This window comes from Geotrypetes seraphini, chromosome 2 (assembly GCF_902459505.1).
Source record: "Geotrypetes seraphini chromosome 2, aGeoSer1.1, whole genome shotgun sequence".
Classification (NCBI taxonomy): Eukaryota; Metazoa; Chordata; class Amphibia; order Gymnophiona; family Dermophiidae; genus Geotrypetes; species Geotrypetes seraphini.
This window is the reverse complement of record NC_047085.1, coordinates 56,755,808-56,780,867: the sequence shown is the minus strand read 5'-3', so window position 1 is coordinate 56,780,867 and position 25,060 is coordinate 56,755,808. Positions and strand designations below refer to the sequence as shown.

The window sequence follows — 25,060 nt, the reverse complement described above, 5'->3', positions numbered from 1 at the left end:
TTATCTTCAACTGATCTTATTCACACCACCACCTCTCCCAGCATGAATTCATGTTTCATCCAGTTCATCAGGGTTGAGGCGATATATTTACTTCACGGCAAACTTTTGTCTAGCAGTTTGATTGAAAAAACTCATAAATACATGAAAAAGTTAAAAAACATGAAAAAAAATTGGAAAATAGAAAAAACCATTGTGGATCAATGAAGAGCTGAGCTGAATTTTTAGAGTTATATACTCTAACAGTAATCTGAGGATCCAGTAAGCTACAGTAGTTTGAAATATCTATGAGTCTCTTACACTTGATGTGAACGTAAGAACACAAGAAAAGAATAGCCTTACTGGGTCAGACCAATGGTCCATCAAGCTCAGTAGCCCATTCTCATGGTGGCCAATCCAGGTCCCTAGTACCTGGCCAAAACCCAAAGAGTAGCAACATTCCATGTGATCATATTTTATGTGGTTACATAGTTATATGGCTACTATTTACAGTAGACTCTCAGTTAACAGGCACTCATGGGGATTGATAGATGCTGGTTAAGTGTAGTTTCTGGTTACTTGAGAGTTACTATTAAAAAATAGGCCTAACTAATACTATACTATACCATAAACTGTTTCAGACAAACTACCAGACATGTGGTAGGCAAAGTGTGGGCATACTCAGGTTTGGCCTGCAAAGTTTCACTTAAATTTCTGCCAGAAATTGATTTTATTTTCATTTTTATTTAAAGTATTACAGTATTTCTTAGATTTTTTTTTTCTGGTTGCTTGAGAGTTCTGGTTAATTGAGATCCAGTTAACAGAGAGTCTACTGTAGTAAATAGTGTTTTGAACTACAGTATTAATGTTTTGCAAATAGAAATATCAACATTTAGGTCTCCTTTTACGAAGCCGTGTTAGCGGCTTTATCCCACGCACCTTTTTAGCACGCGCTAACCCCCACGCTAGCCGAAAAACTACCACCTGCTCAAGAGGAGGTGGTAGCAGCTAGCGCGGAAGGCAAATTAGTGCACACTATTACGCGCATTAAACCGCTAACGTGGCTTCATAAAAGGAGCCCTTAAATGTATTTTCTAAGTAAACCTGGAAAACTCACTTTTCGAAAGCTTGTATTTATGTGTTAAAATCTGAACTACAAGCATTTGACAAGGAAGCATGGTTTAGGTTTCGTGTGGACAGGGGCAAACAATGCATACATGTGTATTGCCCATTTCAGAAGGGGAATATATACAGTATCATGTCTACGGTCACTGAGATCAGAATTTACAACTGCTCCTGGGTATATATAGATTATGGAGAAGCGCTTATTTTGGGCAGCACTCTACAGAAGAATCAGTGGAAGTCAACCCCCTTAATACCCCAGGGGTTTTCTTCCAAAATCAATTCTGCTGAATATTTACAGGCTCTGTACTTAATTGGGAGCATTTAGAAATATAGATTTCTAACTTAACAGATATGATAAAGGGAATTGAATGATTCCCCTATGAGGAAAGGCTAAAGTGGCTAGGGCTCTTCAGCTTGGAGAAGAGATGGCTCAGGGGAGATATGACAGAAGTCTATAAAATACTGAGTGGAGTGGAACAGGTAGATGTGAATCACTTCTTTACTCTTTCCAAAAATATTAGGACTAAGGGCATGCAATGAAGCTCCTAAGCAGTAAAGTCAAAACAAACTAGAGAAATTATTCTTCACTCAATGTGTAATTAAACTCTGGAATTCACTGCCAGAGAATGTAATGAAAGCAGTTAGCTTAGCAGGTTTAAAAATGGTCTGGATAATTTCTTTAAAAATCTATAGACCATTATTAAGATGGACTTCGGAAAATCCACTGCTTATTTCTAGGATATAGTAAAACAGATTTTATTCTGCTTATGCAATCTTGCCAGGAAGAGAGTGTGGTGTAGTGGTTAGAGTTACAGCCTCAGCACCCTGACGTTGTGGGTTCAAACCCCATACTGCTCCTTGTGACCCTGGGCAAGTCGCTTAATCTTCCACTGTTCCAGGTACATTAGATAGATTGTGAGCCCACGGGGACAGATAGGGAAATGCTTGAAGAATCTGTATGTAAACTGCTTTGAGTGTGAACCAAATTGTGTACTAATATATACCAGGCTCTGCACCCTGTCTCCCCTTCCCTGCCAGGCTGTTCATTTCATTTTTCATATACACACAATACACACAGCAGATATAAATTATCAAAACTGACACATTTTGATCACTAAATTGAAAATAAAATAATTTTTCCTACTTTTGTTGTCTGGTGATTTAATGAGTCTCCTTCCTTCCTTCCTTTCTTTCTTCACACAGGCCCAAGAATTGTCCCTTTCTATTCCCTCCCTCCCATGTCCCAAGTTAGTGCCCCCTCCCACTCACTGTCTTTGTTCTTTGACCTACCTCCCTCCCATGTTCCAACTTCGTGTCCCCACACTGCCTTCTAGTCCATGTCCTTCGTTCTCCCTCCCATGTCCCGAATTCGTGCCTCCTTGCCCTCACTGCCTTCCAGCCTTTGTCCTTCATCCTTCCTGCTGCGCCAGAAACTGCCTTCCTCCCCCCCTGTGCGCTGAAACCTGCCTACCCTCCACCGATTCCTCCTCCTCTGGCCCCGGTCTGCCGCCGCTGCGCCACAACTCAAAGAAGGGAAGGGAAGGGCCAACGTGCAGCGATTGCACGTCGCCCTCCCACAAGCCTTCGCCCGACGTCAGAACTGACGTCAGTTCTGATGTCGGGAGAAGGCTTGTGGGCTAGTGACGTGCAATCGCTGTACGTTGGCCCTTCCCTTCCCTTGAGTTGCGGCACAGCGGCAGTGAGCAGGGAGCAGGAGCAGTGGTGGTGGGAAGCAGCAGCGGGTTGCAGTCAGCCCGCATATTCCCAACGAGTGGATCATTTTAAAAAGGTACACCGGGGTGGGTGTTTAAAAAAAAAAAGTTACCTTCGCTTCATAAGACGCATTGAAATTTCCACCCAATTTTGAGTGAGAAAAAAGTGCATCTTATGAAGCAAAAAATATGGTAGTTGTTCCCACCACATCCATGTTGCCAATACATACATATGCACTCCTCCAAGTATTTTTAGAAAAAAAGCTATAAAATTCTACCGGAACTGCACTTGACTTAAGAACATAAGAATAGCCTTACTGGGTCAAACCAATGGTCCATCAAGCCCAGTAGCCTGTTCTCACCGTGGCCAATCCAGGTCACTAGTACCAGCATCTCAAAGAATAGTAAGATTCTGGAAACCCCAATGAGAGCAACATTCCAGAGTAGAGAGTTGCGCGGGGACAGAAATCCCACCCGTCCCCACCCGTCCCCGCCAAAATCCCACCCATCCCCACCCGTCCCCGTGAGGAATCCCTCCGTCCCCACCCGTCCCCGTGAGGAATCCCTCCGTCCCCACCCGTCCCCGCGAGGAATCCCCTCCGTCCCCACCCGTCCCCGCGAGGAATCCCCTCCGTCCCCACCCGTCCCCGCGAGGAATCCCCTCCGTCACCATCCTTCCCTATAAACTTCAGAAATAGTTATTTTATTTAATTATGCTACTGAATTAAAGGCTCTGGTAGAGACCCATTTACAAATAAGCAAAGAGACTATTAATTTGGAAATATTAATTGGGAAGAATACATACTTTGTAAATGGGTTTCTACCAGAACCTCTAATGTAAATATAAAATATAAATACTCAGCTGATGAGAACCCACAAACTGTCAGCTGAGGACTTCCTTTGCAGTTGGCCTGGGGTCCCTTTTGCCAAGCTTGGCAGGCAGCAGTAGCGTCCCTGAGTCACAGATGCTGGCACCTCAGTGGCTCATGGATGCTGCCAGCGACTGCTGCGCTTGGTGGAGGGGAGTTCTGACCATCTCTAGAGGAGGTCCTCTGCTGGCGGTGCTTGGGGATCCCCACCAGTCACAGCAAGGGCCAACAAGTACTTCAACACTGTAGAAATAAAACCAGAAATGCATTTCCTTTTCTTTTGAACACAAAACAAAGATATCTGCCATATACATTTCCCAAGGCAGATGACTCTATGCAATGTCACCTCGGTAACAAAATACAAAAATAGACAAATACACCCCCTCCCTTTTTACTAAACCACAATAGTAGGTTTTAGCACAGGGAGTTACGCTGAATGCCTCGCGCTGCTCTCAATGCTCATAGGCTCCCTGCGCTAAAAAACAATATTGCGGTTTAGTAAAAGGGAGCCATAGTGCAAAATATAGACAACAGATATAAATTCTCAAAACAGACACATTTTGATCACTAAATTGAAAATAAAATCATTTTTCCTACCTTTGCTGTTTGGTGATTTCATGAGTCTCTGGTTGCACTTTCTTCTTCTGACTGTGCATCCAATCTTTCTTCCTTTCTTTCAGCCTCCTGTATGTTTCCTCTCCTCCAGACCTCATTCTCTCCCCCAACTTTTTCTTTCTGTCTCCCTGTTCCCCCTTCTTTCTGTCTCTCTGTCTGCCCCCTTTCTTTCTTTCTCCGTGCCCTCCCCCAAGCCACTCGGTTTGCTGCCACCGCCATCGGGGAATAGTCCCCAAGCCACCGCTGTCCCAAGCTTTCCCTGCAGAAGCGTCGCGCTGACCAGCATTCCGCTCCCTGACGTCAATTCTGACGTAGGAGAGGAAGTTCCGGGCCAACAAGGCATTTCTCCTCATTCCATCCAGCCTGAGCCCCATCTCTCCTTGATCCAGCATTTCCCTTCTGTGTCTGTCAGAATTACCATTCCACCTATTTTCCAGCATCACCCTTCTTTGTGTCCATCTCACCTATATCCCTATCTCACCACTTTTTCAGAATCTTCATTTGTCTCTGTCCTTGTCTTTACCCCATATTCACCATTTGCCCTTTCAATGTCTTTATCTCCCCCCCACACACACACTTTTTCAGCATTACTTCTATGTCTCTATTTCACCTCCTCTTCATGTCCCCTCTGTATCTCTATCCTTATTCAGAAGGTCCTGCTTACCCTTTCTCTTCTTTGTGTCACTATCTCCATTTTCAGCTTTCCCCCTTTTTCCTTTGTTAATGCACCCTGTAGCCAGAATCTTTCCACCCTCTCTCCACTCCGGCCCAGCCCAGTATGAAATATTTCCTTTTGTTTCTCTCCCCTCTCTCTTCTCCTCCCTCACCCACGAGTCCTGCATCTGGCCCTCTCCCTTCTACCTGCACCTGGCAACACCCCCCTGCTCTCTTAAGCAACTCGTCAGCAGCGGTGATCAAGACAAGCTGCCGACATCGAGGCCTTCCCTCTACGAGTCCCACCTTTGTGGAAATAGCCATGTTGAGCAGTGAGCTCAGCACGTACACAGATGAAAGCCTTGCTTGCTGATTGGTCCGGCGGCCCCGCCCCACCGTGCCGCCGGACCAATCAGCAAGCAAGGCTTTCATCTGTGTACGTGCTGAGCTCACTGCTCAGCATGGCTATTTCCCGACGCGGGCATTAGGCTGTTTTTTGTCATTTCGGGTGGGGGATGGTAGCGGCAGCAGCAGCCTGAAAAAGAAATCATCCTGGCCGGGTTCGGTGTCATGCTCCGGAGCTTCTACAGCCTTCCTATCTCCCTCTCCCTTCTACCTGCGGCTCTCTTCGGCAACTTAGCAGCAACGATCGACACAAGCTTCTGGCGTCGGGGCCTACCCTCTGCGAGTCCCGCTTGTTTCAACTTCCTTTTTCCCGACGCGACGCCAGACTTGCATCGCCAGAATTTAGGTAGGTTGTTTTCATCCCCGTGGGAGTCCCGTGGGCAAGGGGGCGTCCCCGTGGGAGTCCCGTGGGTCAGGGGGGCATCCCCGTGGGAGTCCCGTGGGCCAGGGGGCGTCCCCGTGGGAGTCCCGTGGGCCAGGGGGGGAACCCGCGGGATCCCCGCGGGACCCGCGGGATCCCCGCGATCCCCGTTCCCGTGCAGACCTCTATTCCAGAGCTCTAATTGTGATGTCATAATGCCTCAGTCAACAGTGCCTCAGGGCCAACCTCATCAGTGATGTCACAATGGCTTAATTGTCCTATACTTGGCTCAGGTAAGAACATAAGAACAGCCATACTGGGTCAGATCAATGGTCAATCAAGCCCAGTAGCCCTTTCTCACGGTAGCCAATCCAGGTCACTAGTACCTGATCAAAACCCAAAGAGTAGTAACATTCCTTGCTACCGATCCAGGGCAAGCAGAGACTATCTCAGTTCTGATTTCTCTGCTCTATCTATTCTATGCACCTTAGTATGAAATTATCCACTTTCTGTTTTTCGTTCAGTTTTTCAGAAATTAGGCAGGTAGGCACTTGTGAAACTGCTAAGCATCTATTGAGTTCTGTCCCCAAAGCCTTGCACAGGCAGGGCTGGTAGATGAATCACTAATGCCTTCCTGCTTTAGCTTAGCTCTTATCTACAAACTGCCATTTACCATTAGCAGGAAGGCTCCTGGAGATGAGAACACATACCCGGGGTGGTTTGTGTCTTTGGTACTATGAGTATGTACTAAATGATAGCATGAAAAACAATGCAAGGGATGAAATGAAGGAACTCTTACTATTTAATTGTATTACTTTTTCCACTTACTTCTACAAATCTGAACTGCATTATTTATTTACCTGCAATTTCTAACAATTGTTTGATGCATTAATGAATCATTCTTAAAGCAATGTTGTTGCTTTAGCTTGTACAGTCTGGGTGATAAAATGTCACTGTATGTCACTATTTGTGTACATTATTACTTGCAAATTTTTATCTGTGGTAAACCATTTTGCAGCCCACAGGGAAATGCGGTAAACGTCAATATACAAACATCTGGTGTAGTGGTTAGAGTTACACCCTTGGCACCCTGAGGTTGTGGGTTCGAATCCCACACTGCTCCTTGCGACCCTGGGCAAGTCACTTAATCCCCATTCCCCAAGGTACTTTAGATAGAGTGGGAGCCCATCGGGACAGTTAGGGAAAAATACTTAAGTACCTGAATAATTTGTTATCCGCAGAGATTTGTAGGATATGTGGAACATAAATAAATAATCTAGTCCAGTGGTCTCAAACTCAAACCTTTTGCAGGGCCACATTTTGGATTTGTAGGTACTTGGAGGGCCTCAGAAAAAAATAGTTAATGTCTTATTAAAGAAATGACAATTTTGTATGAGGTAAAACTCTTTATAGTTTACTAGCTGATGCCCCGGCGTTGCACGGGTATTTAATTATAGCAATAACACTGTAAATGGATTCAAATAAAGATACTTTATAGTGGTGAATGAAATTATTTTTTTACAGCTTTATAAAAAGTACAATATTCAAATTATAATGTGAAATATTTGACAAAATGAATACAATACAACTAACGCAAAACTTGATTATAAACAACATTTTTAGTTTCACCTCCAGGAGCAAGAACATATAAATTCTTGGGTGAACCCACCCTTGAGCAAGCAACATAGAGTTGTCCATGGGAAAAACAGGGGGATCTTAAATCCACTCCACAGTATGTAATAGTCTGTCCCTGTGATTTGTTGATTGTGATAGAGAATGCAAGTCTCACTGGAATTTGCAATCTCTTAAACTGAAAAGGAAGATCTGTTGGAATAAGTGGCATCCAAAAGTTTCAGTATTGATTTAAACAACTCAATATGTGGAAACTCAGGTTGAAAAGAAACTCCATGCAGTTTTTTCCCGGTTCAGAATGGAACCTGTGTTCCTAGTTCAGCATATGTGAGTACTCATGTAATGTAATAACATTATGAACTGGGGTGCATGAAGGAAACAGTTACAAACACAGTTAGAACATACAAACTCTATAAGTATGGTGTCCGTGGTAGAATAGAAACGATGTCCCTAGTGGTTATAGTGTCATAGAAAGTGTTTTATAGTTGGAATTACTGTGAGAATGGCAGCTTTTTACATTTTTTCCATTGACATGAATGGGTGAAATCTGATTTTCTGTTTGTAGCTCCGCCCATGTGTGCAGGTGGGCCGCAAGACCCCCAGAACATATCACCCCAGGTAGTGAGGGATCTGCATACCAAGTTTCGTTCAAATCGGTCAAGCCGTTTTTGAATTACTGTGAGAATGGCAGCTTTTTACATTTTTTCCATTGACATGAATGGGTGAATCTGATTTTCTGTTTGTAGCTCCGCCCACGTGTGCAGGTGGGCCGCGAGACCCCCAGAACATATCACCCCAGGTAGTGAGGGATCTGCATACCAAGTTTCGTTCAAATCGGTCAAGCCGTTTTTGAATTACTGTGAGAATGGCAGCTGTTTACATTTTTTCAATTGACATGAATGGGTGAAATCTGATTTTCTGTTTGTAGCTCCGCCCACGTGTGCAGGTGGACCGCGAGACCCCCAGAACATATCACCCCAGGTAGTGAGGGATCTGCATACCAAGATTCGTTCAAATCGGTCAAGCCGTTTTTGAATTACTGTGAGAAAGGCAGACATGAATGGGTGAAATCTGATGTTCTGTTTGTAGCTCCGCCCACGTGTGCAGGTGGGCCGCGAGACCCCCAGAACATATCACCCCAGGTAGTGTGTTATAGTTGGAATTACTGTGAGAATGGCAGCTTTTTACATTTTTTCCATTGACATGAATGGGTGAAATCTGATGTTCTGTGTGTAGCTCCGCCCACGTGTGCAGGTGGACCGCAAGACCCCCAGAACATATCACCCCAGGTAGTGAGGGATCTGCATACCAAGATTCGTTCAAATCGGTCAAGCCGTTTTTGAATTACTGTGAGAAAGGCAGACATGAATGGGTGAAATCTGATGTTCTGTTTGTAGCTCCGCCCACGTGTGCAGGTGGGCCGCGAGACCCCCAGAACATATCACCCCAGGTAGTGTGTTATAGTTGGAATTACTGTGAGAATGGCAGCTTTTTACATTTTTTCCATTGACATGAATGGGTGAAATCTGATGTTCTGTTTGTAGCTCCGCCCACGTGTGCAGGTGGGCCGCGAGACCCCCAGAACATATCACCCCAGGTAGTGAGGGATCTGCATACCAAGTTTCGTTCAAATCGGTCAAGCCGTTTTTGCGTGATCGCGGTACATACACACATACATACCTCCGATTTTATATAACAGTGGTGCCTCACACAACGAACTTAATTCGTTCCAGGAGCAAGTTTGTTATGCGAAAAGTTCGTTATGTGAAACGCGTTTTCCCATAACAATACATGTTAAAAAAAATTATTCGTTCTGCAGCATAAAATATGCTAAGATGACATAAAAAAAGATAAATTTGTCAAAATGGTGAAAATGGTGGTCTTGCTGAGGCCAAACTCTTTGACGAGGTCACACTGTTTTACCCCACATTCACTCCTTCTAATTATTTCCCGTTTCATTTCAACAGAAATCACCTTCCTGCTTTTTTTAGAAGCCATGATATATAAAAAATATTGAGTTTATCTTAAAAGGACGACTGTATACAGTGAGAGAGGGCAGAGTCTCAGCGGCAAAAACTGGAACTTAACTTTTCTTTTTTCTTTTTTTTTCTAGCATCGGGGAAGCGGCGAGAGTAGCTCCGCCCCCCCCAACGCATCAGCAGTAGGCGCCGGGCCCCTCCATAAAAGGAGGCGAGCCGACGGTCCGCCACTGCACAGGGAGCCAGGCGAAGGGCTGTGAGAGAGGGCAGTTAAGCGCAGTGACTAACGACTGCCTGCAGTGCCTGCGCGGAAGGATGCAATACATCGGCAGCTCGGGCGACTTCGTTGTGTGAAACGAAGTTCGTTGTATGAATCAAGACATGAAGTTCGTTGTGTGCAGCGTTCGCTGTGCGAGGGGTTCGTTATGCGAGGCACCACTGTATATAGATAAATCTTTCCTATTGGCTAAGTCTTAATAATAATATTGTCATTTATAGCTAGAGACATATGATCAAGAAACTGTTTTATTTTACTTCCGTCATTATGATAAACATACCGAGGGCCTCAAAATAGTACCTGGCGGGCCGCGAGTTTGAGATCATTGATCTAGTCCTTCCTTAGTAAAAGGAGTGTGTGGCACAGCGGTTGGAGCTACAGCCTGAGCACCCTGTGGGTTCAAATCCCATGCTGCTCCTTGTGACCTTGGGGAAGTCGCTTAATCCCCCACTGCCCAGGTACATTAGATAAGAGTATGAGCCCACTGGGACGGATAGGGAAAAAATGCTTGAGTACCTGAATGTAAACCACGTGGGCTATAAGTGGTATTATGGTATACTCATAATAACTCATTTGGAATACTGTGTGCAATTCTGGAGGCCACACTACCGAAAAGATGTGATGAGAGTAGAGTCGGTGCAACGGATGGCCACCGGGATGGTCTCGGGGCTCAAGGATCTATCGTACGAGGAAAGGCTGAAAAATTTGCGGCTGTACTCACTCGAGGAACGTAGGGAGAGGGGAGACATGATCGAGACGTTTAAGTATATTACCGGCCGTATCGAGATGGAAGAAGAGATTCTCTTTCTCAAAGGACCCTCAGCCACAAGAGGGCATCCGCTCAAACTCAGGGGCGGGAAATTTCACACCAGGAAATATTTCTTCACCAAGAGAGTGGTTGATCCTTGGAACGAGCTCCCGGTGCAGGTGATCGAGGCAAACAGCGTGCAAGAATTTAAGAGCAAATGGGATGCCCATGTGGGATCCCTTAGAGGGTTAAGCCAAGGGAACCTGTCACCAGGTAGTGGGATCCCTAGGATAGTAGACTTGGGGGTGGGTCAGTAGAGTGGGCAGACCTGATGGGCTATAGCACTTATCTGCCGTCATCTTCTATGTTTCTATACATACTAAAATAATAAATAAAAAGTAGTGAATGCAGAATATGCTCATAACCTGCTTTCTGGAGGAGTCTTTGGGCTCAGAAAAGAGAGTTCTTCATATTATTGCCATACTCTTAATGTTTTAAAGTTTGCCTCTGCTTCCAAATGGCTCTGTAGGAAGGGTCTGGATTTACTGCATCTCCAGTTTCAGCTATGTTTTAACAGCAGGAGATAGCATCTCTTTTTTTTTTGTTGTTCATTATCTCTGAATTGCTACAGATGCCATATTCAGGACTGTAACCTGTTAGGGGAAAAAAATATCTGCCTTCATAAAAGTTATTCATGAGCTTGCTTCCCTTTACCGACATAGAGCAGCTGAGCCCCTGCACTTAACTATGGCCCTTGGGATGGAGAATTTGTAAGAGAAAGTAAAGGCAATAAACATGAAACCAAAGGCAACTCATCAGCCAAGGGAAGGGCAAGCGCGGGGGCAAATGCTAGGGAAAGCGATATGCTTCATGGCATTTTCAGAAAGGCTGGTATCTTAATGCATGCTGCTTCATTTTTTTTCAATCAAGTTCCTTATATTCAACATATGTTCTAAGTATTACTTCTTTCCCTGCCATGCCAGTATTTTCTGCATGATATTGTAAATGCAAGTCCATTATTCTAATTTGTATTTTATCTATATCCCATGTATTAGCTTGTTGTGAAGCGCCTAGAACTTTTTCGGTATGGCCCTATATAAGAATAAAATTATTGTTATTATTATTTCCCCCCCTATTTAAAGTGCTAAATTCTTTCACCCGCTGACTTTATCAATGATTTCCTGCTTCTGGGAAGCAGAATATGTTCTCATATACCGCTCCTTACTCTGTCTACTGCATGATAAGGAAGCCCTGGAGCAGCAGGTTGCAAGTGCAAACACAAAGAAAACACAGTCCATTGCAATCAGGACGTCTGTGATTATTCATCAGAACAAATCTAATTGGTTTGATCAAGCCCTTAAATCTGCAAGCCTCTTCTAAAGAAACGTGGGTCTCATCATAAGTAAAACAGGGTGGTCATCACCTGCAATAACAGTCATTATCCTAGAGGGGGGGGGGGAGGAGGAGGAGGACAGTTCATTGCTTCCTGTCACAAATAAGATTGGACTCAGATGCACATTTCATTCAGGAAAAGGAACCATTTCTAAAGTGGATGAGCCCTGCATTGTCTATGGAAACGGGATAATCCTAGGGAGGGGAGGGGGAGGGGGAGGGGAGAAAGCAGTTCTGTATCAGTAGACTGCAGGTTTGATTAAGAGCATTTCTAATTAAATTACCGCCCAAAGACATCCGCATGCACTTTTCCCAAGCAATTAATTTAAAAAAAAAACAGAAACTTGCAGGCGATTTCTGCTTTCGATCAAGCACATGTTCGCTCGCAAGTTTAAAAAAAAAAAAAAAAAAAACCACGCACAAATACGGCACTGCTCTAAAGCAGAAAGGGGTTTTTGCAAACAGATTTCCCCCCTACATATGATATATTTAACCAATATTTCGTACTGATTTACGCATTTCTGCAGCGACAAAAATCTTCGCACGTTTGCCTACATTTAGGACTATTTTTCTGCCACTACTGCACATGATAACAGAAAAGATAATATTCATGCCGTGCTCACGTTCTCCTCTCACCGCGTACATTGCTAAGCCTTTTCAGCGCGAGGGTTTCCCACAAATACGTACCCTTTGCCTTCATTCAGCAGATGACGGGGCCGGTCTGCAACCTGAAAGTCAGAGAAAAGCCAAAGCACTTGTAGACCTTGCCGAGTCCTCAGTCCTGGCTGGGCGGGGCAGGGAGCGCTTCATCCTGGGAGTTGTAGTGTTTCGTCAGTGAGAGGGGCTGGGCTTTCTGTTGTCAGGAAGACAGAAGCACAACTGAAATCGATTCCCCTCAGTTTCTAGCCTTGGACAATGAGAATTCCTCGGCTCATTAGGCGTTAGCATTTTGCGAAGGGCCAGACAAGTTAAGACTAAAATCTTTTTTTCTTTTTTTTTTAATCTTTGCAATCGAGTAAACATCCTTACATTTCTTCTGAGGGAACGTTGAAAAATTTAACTTTTCTGATAAAGATGACAGAGATGGAAATACAAAATATAGCTTTTGGACATTTCCATTTTAATGAGGAGAAATGTCTGTTGGCTTAAAGATTTCTTTAAAACTGAGCCATCTGCTTTGCACCACCTGTCTCTTCAAGTGCAAGCAAAGAGAGTTGCATCTCATTAACTATAGCTCATTCTTAGAAGGCAAGTATAGATCTAATGTATATAGGACCACTGCCTGCATGGCTGTAGGGGCTGTGACACACAAGGGCTCTTGAACTCCACATGCAAGGGTTCCATAACTCCAAAATCTTCCGTTGCTTTATAGCTGGCTGCTAGTGACATGGATGGTAAACTGTCAGCTATGACCCCCAAATCTCTTTCAAGTTCCCAGATTTTTCCAGGTGGAAGGGTGAGAAGACAGGACTACAGAAACACTCAGGACTCCAAAAAAGTGCTTATGGAAAGTAAACTGTCTTGGAAAGTAAGGGCTCCTTTGAAAGTGCGCTAGCGTTTTTAGCGCGCTCTACCCCCCCCCCCCCCCCCCCGCGCTACATGTAAAAACTAGCGCCAGCTCAATGCTGGCATTGGCGTCTAGCGCGTACGGCAATTCTGCGCATGCTAAGCATGCACTAAAACCGCTATCGCAGCTTAGTAAAAGGAGCCATAAGTGTTGGGGGACAGTGCCCCTTCAGATCCAATATAACCTTCCCACTTCTATTTTTATTTATGTTCCACTGTTAAATCATATACCACAATGGTTCCTTATTTTTACCAGTAGGAAAAAAGGCTCAGATCCCCGTCCAATGTCAGAATGGATCTTGTTTGTCATATACTTTAAATTTTTAATCTGGATATAGTTAACTTCAGATCACTTTTGTATCACAGTTCAGTCTGTACTTTTATTAAAAACTCAAGCAAAATTGACTTATCTTATTGTTGAGGGCAGTTCTCATTCCCACAGCTCTGCGGCTCAACTATATATGATGTTCTCTGAACTGTGATTAGAATCCTCTGCTGCCTTCCTCCAATGCCCCTTCCTCAGTGTTGAAGATACACTTCTCCCTCTGTATTCGCGGTTTCAGCAACCGCGATTTCGATTATTCACAATTTTTAGCTTGCTGGCTCCTCCCCCCAAATTACGTCAGCTTGCATAGAGAAATTACTGATTCCAAGCGTTTACAGAGAAAATCGCTGATTCCCAGCACTTTCTTCACCGTGCTTTGCCTCTCCTTAGGGAACAGGCCAAGTCTCCCACCATGTTATTTGTGGTTTCACCATATTCACAAAGGTTTTTGATATGAAAAAGTTTTTCACAGTTTTTCTGTATTCACGAGTCTGTTAATCCCCTATCACAGCGAATACAGAGGGAGAAGTGTACTAATGCTGTATTGTCCTCCACTGCCAATATAACTCCAATCCATCCAAATCTGTCCAGCTACAGCAGTGTCTCTCAAACTGTGTGCTACGTGTGTGCCCCGGCAGAGTGGTGTGCCCCGAAGAGATTCTGGGTGTGCCATGAGAGATTCCAGAATTTTACTTTATTTTTAAAAATTTCCTTCATAAGTATACACTAGAATAGATGACATGTATGTCGCATAGACAAGAGTCTGTCAGTGTTATGAGTGTCTGTGTGCGTAAAGATACAACTGCCCAGACAAGCATCATTCTTTGAAACGATCGGTCTGTGAAAATTAACGGCAAGTAATTTTACTTTTATTTTTTCATGCAGTAGCTATACTAACTTGAGCAACAAACCATTCAAAGCTTTGTTGATGTTTGAATCTTCTTATCTTTGCAAACTTGGATTTTCAGCTCTGATAGAATTAAATCGAGAAAAAAGAGAACGATTGCAGATGGTGGATGATGAAATGCGTGTTTGCGTATCAACTATCGAGTTGCGTTGTGAGTTAATTTGCACTCAAAAACAAGCACATCTATCACATTGATTAGCAGTTCTATTCTATCTGCTTCGATTTCACCATTGTTACATAGCTTAAAGAACTTTAAATAAATAACTGTAAATAAAGAATTTTAAATAAATAACTCAAATTTAATTTTTTGTTGGTTTTGCAATTTTATAATTTCAATTACAGTAAAACCTTGGATTGCAAGTAATTTGGTTTGCAAGTGTTTTGCAAGACAAGCAAAACATTTTATTAAATTTTAACTTGATATACAAGCAATGTCTTGCAATACAAGTACTTAGAGTATACACATATAACAACAGAGCCAATGGTTCTTCTCTCTCTGACACTGCAAGTGTGTAGTGACTGTTCTAAACGAGCAAAGTCTTGCAATACGAGTACATGCAGTATACACATGTCACATCATCACAACTGAGCCGATGGTTCTTCTCTCTCTGATGCTGCAGGAGTGTAGGGACTGTTCTAAATGTGCGAGGTCTTGCAATACAAATACGTATAGTATTTTGTATTAAAGTTTTTGGGTTGTGGAACGAATCATCTGAGTTTCTATTATTTCATATGGAGAAATTCGCTTTGATAAACGAGTGCTTTGCATTACAAGCATGCTTCTGGAACAAATTATGCTCGCAAACCAAGGTTTTACTGTATCATGTGCCACAAAAAAACATTTGCTCCATTTAGTGTGCCGGAACTAAAAAAATATTTGAGAGATATTGAGCTACAATGTGTGCCCTGATCATAGCTGGACAGATTTGGATGGGCTGAAGTGGGGCTTTGCCGAAAGCTTCAGTAGTTAGAGAACAAGCCCAGTCTTGGACAGACTTCTACGGTCTATGCCCCAAAAGAAGGCAAGGACAAATTAAGTTCAGATATGCATATGTAGCATCGCATCATACCTTATGCTATGAGTTTTATCTTGTTGGGCAGACCTGATGAACTGCTGTCTTCCACCATGTTACTATATATGTTACTATAGCGTCCTTTTATTAAGGCGCGCTAACCGATTTAGCACGCACTAATCAATTTAGCGCACACTAAAGATTAGCACACGCTAAATGCTAATGCTAATCAGTTAGCATGTGCTAAATCGATTAGCACGCCTTAATAAAAGGACCCCTATGTTCCCTTCCTTCCCCTCCCCCCAGTGCTAAACTGATGTTTGAAGTAGAGGTCTGCAGGGGAATGGGGATCGCGGGAATCCAACGGGACCCCCCTTCTAGCCAACGGGACTCCCACGGGGATGGAAGGCTTTGGAAGCAGGGTTCATCCATATAATATAATGGACACATCAGTCTTAGTAAAAGAGGGGGTTTATAAGTTAATTACCTGAACAGAAAACAAAAAAAGGTTCCACCAAAGAGATTCCACAAGGTAAACAGCAGCGCAAACAAAAAAGAAACTGTGGAATTGATGATCCTGTCAGAAGTAATTGCTGCTTTTTATGGGGATGGGTGGGGACGGAGAGGATCCTGATGGGGACGGGTGAGGACGGAGAGTATCCTGGCGGGGACGGGTGGGGACGGAGAGGATCCTGGTGGAGACGGGCGGGGGTGGGTGGGATTTCTGTCCCCGCGCAACTCTCTAGTTTGAAGCAGTCAATGACCTGCTTTGATCCCCTAACCACTGTCTTTGGTGTAGAATATTTTTTGTCCCAAAAGAATGCTTTAATTGCACAATACACAATGGAGCTCATAATCAAAATTTTTTTAAAAAGCCCAAAAAGCCAGATCGTCCAAGTACCTAAATGTATCTAAAACCAGCTTAGGCCTTTCTCCTGCCTCTAAACGCCTAGAGCAAAAAGAGGCGCTTTTAGAGGAGGGGAAAGGGCAGAAGGTGGGCCGACCTGGACCTAGTCGTAAAGCAAATATAATCAAAACCTTGAACAGGTTACCTAGTCGGAACTTAAACGTTTTGACTTTGACCAAGCCAAAACAGGTATAAGTTCCGAAAAGGGGCCGCTGAGCTGATCGCGGCTGCTGCGATCAGCTCAGCGGCCCCAGCAACCTGTCCACCCCCCACCGCAACTATTGCAGCAGGAGAGATGCCTCATCTCCCCTGCCGCAATCCTCACCCCAGTGCCACGGTTTGCGGCACTTCGGGGGATCGCTATCGCGACAGGAGAGATAGCCAATCTCTCTTGCCATGATCCCCTCCCCGAACCAATACAGGCAGGAATGAGCCCAACCCCTCCTGCTCAACCCTCCTGCAATGCCCCCTAAGATACGGGCAGGAGGGAGCCCAACCTCTCCTGCCCATGACGCACCTCCCCACAATAACCCCCCGAACCCGCGATCGGCCCCCCAAACCTCTGATCATCCCCCGAACCTGCGACCCCACAACACCCCCCTCATTCTCTCACCCCCCCCTTACCCCAGACACCCCCCCTTACTTACAATTAGTTGGACGGATGGACGGGTCCCGAGCCCGTCTGCCCGGCAAGCCCGCCATCACCCGAATGGCAGGCCCTAGGGCCTGATTGGACCAGGCACCTAAGGCCCCGCCCACAGGAGGGGCCTTAGACACCTGAGCCAACTGGAATTGGCCCAGTTGCCTTAGGCCCTTCCTGTGGGTGGGGCATTAGACACATGGGGCCAACCCAGTCCATGTGCCTAAGGCCTTGCCTACAGGAAGGGCCTAAGGCAACTCTGCCAATTCCGGTTGGCCCAGGTGCCTAAGGCCCCTCTTGTGGGGGGGGGGGGGGCCTTAGGCGCCTGGCTCAATCAGGCCCTAAGGCCTGCCATTCGGGCAATGATGGGCCTGCAGGGCAGATGGGCTTGGGACTTATCTGTCCATCCAACTAATTGTAAGTAAGGGGGGTGTCAGTGTCAGGGGTGAGAGGGGTGAGGGGGTGACAATGAGGGGCGAGGGGGGGCCAATCGGGGGTTAGGGGGAGTGGCCGTGGGGGGGGTGCGTTTTGGGCAGGAGGGGTTAGGCTCCCTCTTGCCCATATCTTAGGGAGGTTACCGGGGGTAGGACTGGCCCCTCCTTTGCCTAAAAGGTCTTGTTTTGGGCGTTTGGAACTTAGGCTGTTTTTTGGTTGCTAATGTGCTGTAAGTGTAGACGTAGTGGTGGTCTGGGCGTTTAAACAGCTGAACGTAGAGGTAGGTCATTCTAAAAAAAAACACCTCATTTTGGATGTTTTTTTTTGAGAATGGACATTTTCCCTGCTTCTACTTTCAGTGTTTAGAGCCTTAGGTCAAAAGGGGACTTAGATTTTTTTTTTTATTATTATGCACCTCCACATATTTAAAAAAAAATAATTAAAATATCAAATGTTCGTACAGATTTGGCCATCTCAGCGCACACTTAATTACCTAACACTCTTATACTGCTTAATAAAAGGAGCCCTAAATTTGGTAGTTGGTTAAATCTAACTGGATAAAATTTTGCCTTCCATCAAACTGGCTAAATTTGTCCTGCTAAATACATGATATGCATAATACAACTGAGCCAGAAAAGGACAAGGACAGAGATTTCCCAGTGTAGGTTTTGCATGTACAATGTGCAACAAATTCCATCATTTTTGTATTAACGTTTTCACTTATTTACATCATTTGATGACACGTCTTATCATAAAGTTCAAAATCTTTAGTTTAGAATTACTCATTCTAAAGGCAATTGGGTCAATTTTCAACTGGGAAGTCCAATGATGTTCTCTAATTCACCCAAAGTGCATACTGTATGTACTGAAGATTAGGCACATTATCAACAGTGGTTTATGTTTGAAAGGCGATTCTTTAATCAAGGCCCCTGCTTCTACATACCCCTTGTGCATGCAAATGTCTTGAATCCTAAACCTTATACTTATGTGGTTGTGTACACACACATAAATGTTAGCTTGGTGGCTAAACAGGTATTCTTAGAATAACACTTTGATTACACAGTGTATTTTTGCAAGGAGGACATAGAGATGAAGCAAGGGCTGGACATGGATGGTGCTCCCACTTATGTATATACCTTCTAGAATACTGTATCCCTGCCACATTTAAGCACCCACGCTTACACCAGTTCTAAAGCTGATGTAATTGTAGGAGCTTGTTAGGTGCACTGATAATGGGTTATACTAGTACTAGTCTTTAGGTCCGTTACATTAACGGGTGCTAGAATAGATGTGTGTTTCTGTCTTTCTTTATTTCTTTCTCTCTCCTTGGCCGCTGTCTGTCTTTTTTTATTTGTCTCTCTCTCCTTGGCCGCTGTTTGTCTGTCTGTCTGTCTCTCTGGCCCTCTGTCATTCTTTCTGTCTGTGTCTCTCCCTAGCCCCCTGTCTGTCTGTCATTCCCCTTTCCCTCTTCCCCTGGTCCCCTGTTGTGCCATGCCTGCCTGCTCCGTGGCCCCCTTCTGTTCTCCCCCTCCCAGAGCAAAGCATGATTGCTGTCTGCCCCCAGCACACCCCTCCCCCAAAGCAGCCCCCTTTCCCTCTCGCCCTGGCTCCCTGCCTTCCTGTATTGTTCCCGTTCTTACCCTCCCTCCATCCCGGCTTCCTGGTGTCTTCTGGCCTGCTCCTCTTCAAAGCAGCCTGAGGATCGCAGCCGGCTGTAGCGAACCTCGCAGGCCGCTCTCCACCTCGGTAGCACGTTCCCTACCGTGGTGGAGAGCGGTCTGCAAGGTTCGCTACAACCGGCTGTTATTCCGCAGCAGGCTGCTTTGACGAGGAGGAGCGGCGGCGGCAGCGATTGGTGAGTGAGGGCGGGAGGGGGGAGTTGCCGGTGTGTTCCCTGCCTCGGTGTTTGAAAATTGAATTTGGCACGGAAACAGAGACCACGGTGGCAGGGAACACAAAATCCTAAATGCGCATGCGTGCATAGGGTTTTATTATAGAGGATTCTATCATGGAACCTAGTTGCTATTGTAGCGGGATGGGCCATAGGTAGCACCACTGCAGGTAGTTGTGAGATAGAGTGGTAGAACACGGGCACCGCACTACAGAACGAATCAAAGAGGTTATCCACACAATGGAAGACTAGATGATGAAACACAAACTGAAACTAAACCCTGAAAAACCAAGTTCTTTCTTGCAACCCCCTTAAACCTGAATGAGGAAGACATCATGATTAGGGGTAAAACCCTACCACTCCAGTCCACTTTTAAAATCCTGGGACACTAGATCGAAAGATGACTATGGAAACCCAAGTAGCTACTGTAGATCGCAAAGGCTTTGCAGCATTCTGGAAACTGTGATCCATTCGTTCTTACTTTGACGCCTTTCCCTTTTAAATCCTATGCCAAGCCCTGATTCTCATAAGACTGAAGGGAAGAAGTATATTTTAGCAATAGCAGGGTAAGTGGACGAGTATCTAATATATCAATACCTTTGTTGTGCAAGAATGTACAACAGCATGAGAACTGTTATAACTACAAAAATAAACTTTTGTATCAGTGTGTTAAAATATGCTCAGAGACCCGGAGACCTTGTGAGATGTTTATCTCACAATTAAAGCCTCAGTGACCTGCATATTTTGAATTTTAATTGAAAAAATAACATTCAGTCATAAACATCAAAATAAACTTAAAAAAATGCACCTTATCTTAAATGTATCACATTTGAGGGGTTCTCACACAGATTATGTTTCGTTTTCTGCCTCAGGAAAAAACCCCAAAAGGCAAGGTACGGGAGTATAGCTCTTCAAAAATTCCACACACTGAAAAACCGCACGTTATGCAGCCACAACTATGGTGTCTTCTGTTCTGAAAGCTCAGCATGCTAGACTACTGCAACCTCATCTATCTTTCATGCCCCCAGAAATACCACAACAGACTCTGAACGATACAGCACACAACTGTGCGCCTTATCTTTGAAATAAGGGAAACCAACCATGTCACACCTGACTACAAGCAACTGGCTCCGATCGAGGCCTGCTCATTATTCAAACTGGGCTGCTTCATGTATAAGGCTGTCTATGGCTTCCTACCAAACTACATGATGGAAGTATTTGAGTTTACTTCCCTGGCCCGCCTTTTGCATTCCAACTCCATTTTCTCCTACCCCTCCCTGCAAAGTAGGCTGAAAAATGCTTAGGTCACAAAACTGTTATCCTACCAAGCAGCTCACCTAAGCCAGGAATTTCTCCATATTCTTCATCATACATGCATTTTAGGCAAAACTTAAAAACATACCTTACCTGTTCAATAAGTTTCTAGCAGAGCGCTAAAACCTGTGCTCTCGCCAAGTATTACTCGCTCTTCCCCCCAGATGATTATAAATGCTCTATGCACAGATACATCTAATACTTACTTGCCCCCCCCCTTTGCTGCTTGCATTTGGGAATCCCTATCTATAACTTCAACTGTATTTCTTCGTATTAATTTACCGTGATTGTATCTGATGCTGATCTTGTCTTGCTCCTAAGCTGTTTGTATTTGTATCCTCATCGCTTATGTATAGTCTTTACTTAGGGGGTCTTTTACTAAGGCGCGCTAGCTGATTTAGCGTGCACTAAATGCTAATGCATTTATAGAATATAATTTTTGTTAATCACATTCAACTGTACTGTGTATCTTGATATACAAATAAAAGTTTATGTTATAATAAAGAAAAAGTGAAGACAAATCTCTGAATCTGCACCAGTCTTATATCAACTCACCTTAGGTTTGGATCTGACCACAAAAATACAACCGAATTCATGCATTGCACTAATTCTTCCACAATTCCAACCTTCTTGTAATTTACATGTAAAAACTTGGCTAATTCGGTTTAGGATTCATAATGTCCAATTCAATTAAAAATACATTTCCTGACATTCTAATAGCTAAGTAATGATCTCAACCATTCTGATAATCCATATCCTGGATCTGTAAAAGCATATCGTCTGTACATACACAAGCTCCTTTTTAAGCTGCTTGCTGGTTTGAATGAGCAAGCAGCTTAAAAAAATTGGAGGATAGTGAATGTTAATAAGCCCTGAAGAAACGCATGTGATCGAGGCCAGCAGCGTGCCTGATTTTAAGGCCAAATGGGATCGTCACATGGGATCTATTCACAGGGCGAAGGTAGGGGAGGGACATTAGGGTGGGCAGACTAGATGGGCCGTGGCCCTTATCTGCCGTCTATTTCTATGTTTCTATGTTTCTTTTGACCGTGAAACGTTGGCTTGCATCTAAATATCACTTGTTTCCTCACAAATTTAGAGCGAGAGTTATTTCAGTCCTGCAGTAAGAGTTAAATGTGGTAATTTGCACATTCTCTCCGGAAGTTTTTTAAGCCGATGATGTTGGTGGAGGAGGATTGAGCATTTATGCTCTACCCTAAGAAAACCTGAGGCTTTTTCTTCCGTTGAGAGTGGCTCTCTAAATTAAAAGTGGAGTAATTATACTGAATATTATGGAATTTTTTCCTCCACCCTCCTCTGATGACTGACACTGCTATCTCCCTTACCCTCCAATGACCAGCACTATTATACCCCCCAATGACTGACATTGCTATATACCCCCCCTTCCCGATAACTGACATTACTATCCCTCCCAGTGACTGGCACAACTACCTGCTCCCCACTGCCCCAGACCACATCGCTCTTACAGTCCCGATGCTCTGGAAGCCCATGCCAGCGCAATGTGTTAGGCTGAAGGGCCTTGAGCGTCTGTGAATGCTCAAGACCTGCTGGTTCCCTCCCTCTCTGGGATTCTTGAAGGGAGTCCAGCAAGCCTAGAGCATGCGCAGATGCTCAAGGCCTTTCAGTCCAGCACCCAGTGCCAGTATTGGCTTCCAGAGCATCAGGACTGTAAGTGCAATACGAACATAAGAATAGCCTTACTGGGTCAGACCAATGGTCCATCAAGCCCAGTAGCCCGTTCTCACGGTGGCCAATCCAGGTCACTAATATCTGGCCAAAACCCAAGGAGTAGCAATATTCCACGCTATCGATCCAGGGCAAGCAGTGGCTTCCACCATGTCTTTCTCAATAACAGATGTTAGGTCTAGGTCAGAGGGAAGCTGGTAGTGGAGGATAGGAGTGCCTAAGCCACTGTTCTTCAATTCTCCAGTGCTGCCAGTGGCCTACTCTGTACTTTTCTTTTGCTGTGGTCCACCCACCTCTGAAGCAACTTCCTGTTTCTGCTTGGGAGGACCACAGCAAAGGAACGGTGCAGAGGAGGCTGCCAACAGCACAAGAAAATCACTACCGCACCAGCGACCTCTTTGTAATTTTCTTGGTGAAGGGGGCTTCAGAGCTGGGTGAGGAAAACATTTGGTGGAACCAGGGGGGTGGGGTGGAGGGAGGAAGAAGGGAGAGATGCTGAATGGGAGAGGCAGAGAGAAGAGGAACGGGGTCACATGGATGGAAGGGAGAGGAAGGAGATGGTGCAAATGGATGGAGGGAAGGGGAAGAGATGGGACACATAGATGAAGGGAAGGGGAAGAGTTGGAAAGATAGATTTGCGATGGATGCAGAAAAATGGAAGAAAACTTAATATGAAAATCAGTGCCAAAGATGGATGTAGTGCAAGAGGTGAAGAAGGAGAGGAAAGAAACAGCAAATGCATGAGGCCTTGGAAACAGAGTTAAGAGCACAGAAGGGACAAGGTGATCAGAAAAATAAAATTGCCAGGTAACAAAGGTAGGAAAAATGTTTTTAATTTTCAATTTAGTGATTGAAATATGTCAATTTTAAAAATTTACATCTGTTGTTTTTATATTTTGGAAGGTTCAGGAAGAAATGCATTTCTTTCTGTTTCTCTCATGGTGTGCTGTGTGCAGAGTTTGGCATATTGGGGTTTCGTTTGTGTACCAATAGTACTTTGTGGGTTTGTATTTCTGTATGTGTGACTGAGGCCAGGTGTTTTGGTGGGGTTAGAAGTCCTGAAACTTTGGTTGGTGTTGTGGCCCCAAGTAGGAAAATATTTGTCAGCCCTTCTTCAGCTTTTTTGGATTCAAAACAACCCCAACTGAAAAATTAGTGATTACTTATGGCATGATCTCTGACAAACGACACTCGCATAACCCAAATTTCTAACCTCGGTTTATATTTGAGTCAACCTTTTTTCTTGGGGGGGGGGAAGATTACCTCAGTTTATATTCGAGTATATACAGTACTCTGTAAGTCAATTTTCTGTAAAACTCATATAATTTGAAGATAAGAGTGGTTTTAACTTGAATATAAAAGTTATTTGAGAAATCGATGGGACCTTGATGGAAAATGCTGATACTTAGTCAGAACTGTTTTTAGACCTCTTTGTGTCTCATTTCATTGTATATAAAGTGCTGATGTCATTTGTTACTATCATTGTTCCCAGAAGTGTTGCTTTCTGAGATCATTTAAACTGATTGCTTTGCCAGATCATTAAAAAAAATAAAAATGTTGCATTATTGCTTGTTTGTGAGTTACATATTTTTTGCCAATTAGTAAGACTATTCTTGGTTTTAAAATTAAAATGTAGGCACCATCTCAAAAGATAAAAATTAAGGGCCATGCATTTTGTATGACAGAAGATTTAATGACAAATTTGAGAATCCAGAAAGCCAGTTTTCATAAAACAGGCAACAAACAAGAAAACTGTAAACACAATTTAAAAAAAAAAAAAACCAAAACATATATATATATATAAGTATTTATACTCTGGAGACCATTTGGCAGGTTCTACAGAGGCTTGATGGCAAGTTAACTAAATCGACACAAGAGGTACTTTTATCAAGGTGCGGTAGGCGGTTAACGCACGGAATACCGCACGTTCAACTGCCTGCCATGCTAGTCGCTAATGCCTCCATTGACGAGGCGTTAGTTTTTAGGCTTGCCGCAGGGGTTAGCGCGTGATGAAATGTCCGCGCACTAACTCCCGTAGCGCGCCTTGATAAAAGGAGCCCTTAGTCTTTCAAGGAAAGTAGACAATTTGTCAAAAACTATAGAACTGACCAAACATGATTCTGCTGAATAATTAACATCTGTTAAAGTTGAATTAAAAGATTTAAAAGATATAACAACAACCCTGGTCAGAGATAAAATTCATGTTCACTCCAAACTGGAACAATTTGAGAATTTTAATAGGAGACTAAACTTACGGGTACTAAATTTCTCAAAATCACCAGCTTTAAATGCCTATGACTACTTCAAAACATACTTATTGGAAATTCTTAAAATTCCTCAACAAGCTATTCCTCCTTTTAACAAAATATATTATATTCTTACTAATCTGACTAAGGCTGATGAAGAAGAGAACTTGTTGTTACAAAAAGATTTGACCACAATTTTGGAGGAATCCCTTTCCGATGTAAAGGAAAAGGGGACCCTTCTAGTCTCCTTTGTGTTTGAACAAGATTTAAATCATATAATGAAACTGTACTTTCGGAATTTGAATCAACATTTTTCTGGACAAAGAATCTGGATTTATCCGGATGTATCCACGATAACACAGGA

General features: G+C 43.9%; 1 protein-coding gene across 2 annotated transcripts in view; it reads right to left on the bottom strand.

The window, feature by feature from the left end:
* TMEM74 (transmembrane protein 74) overlaps positions 1-12,579 on the bottom strand; it is a 45,092-nt gene extending 32,513 nt beyond the window's left edge. The window contains exon 1 of one of the 2 annotated variants that reach the window (XM_033929782.1): positions 12,433-12,579. The gene's annotated coding sequence lies outside the window, so the exon portion shown is untranslated. The remainder of the gene's footprint in view (positions 1-12,432) is intronic. The other variant, XM_033929783.1, reaches the window with a different exon arrangement.
* Positions 12,580-25,060: the final 12,481 nt, after the last annotated feature.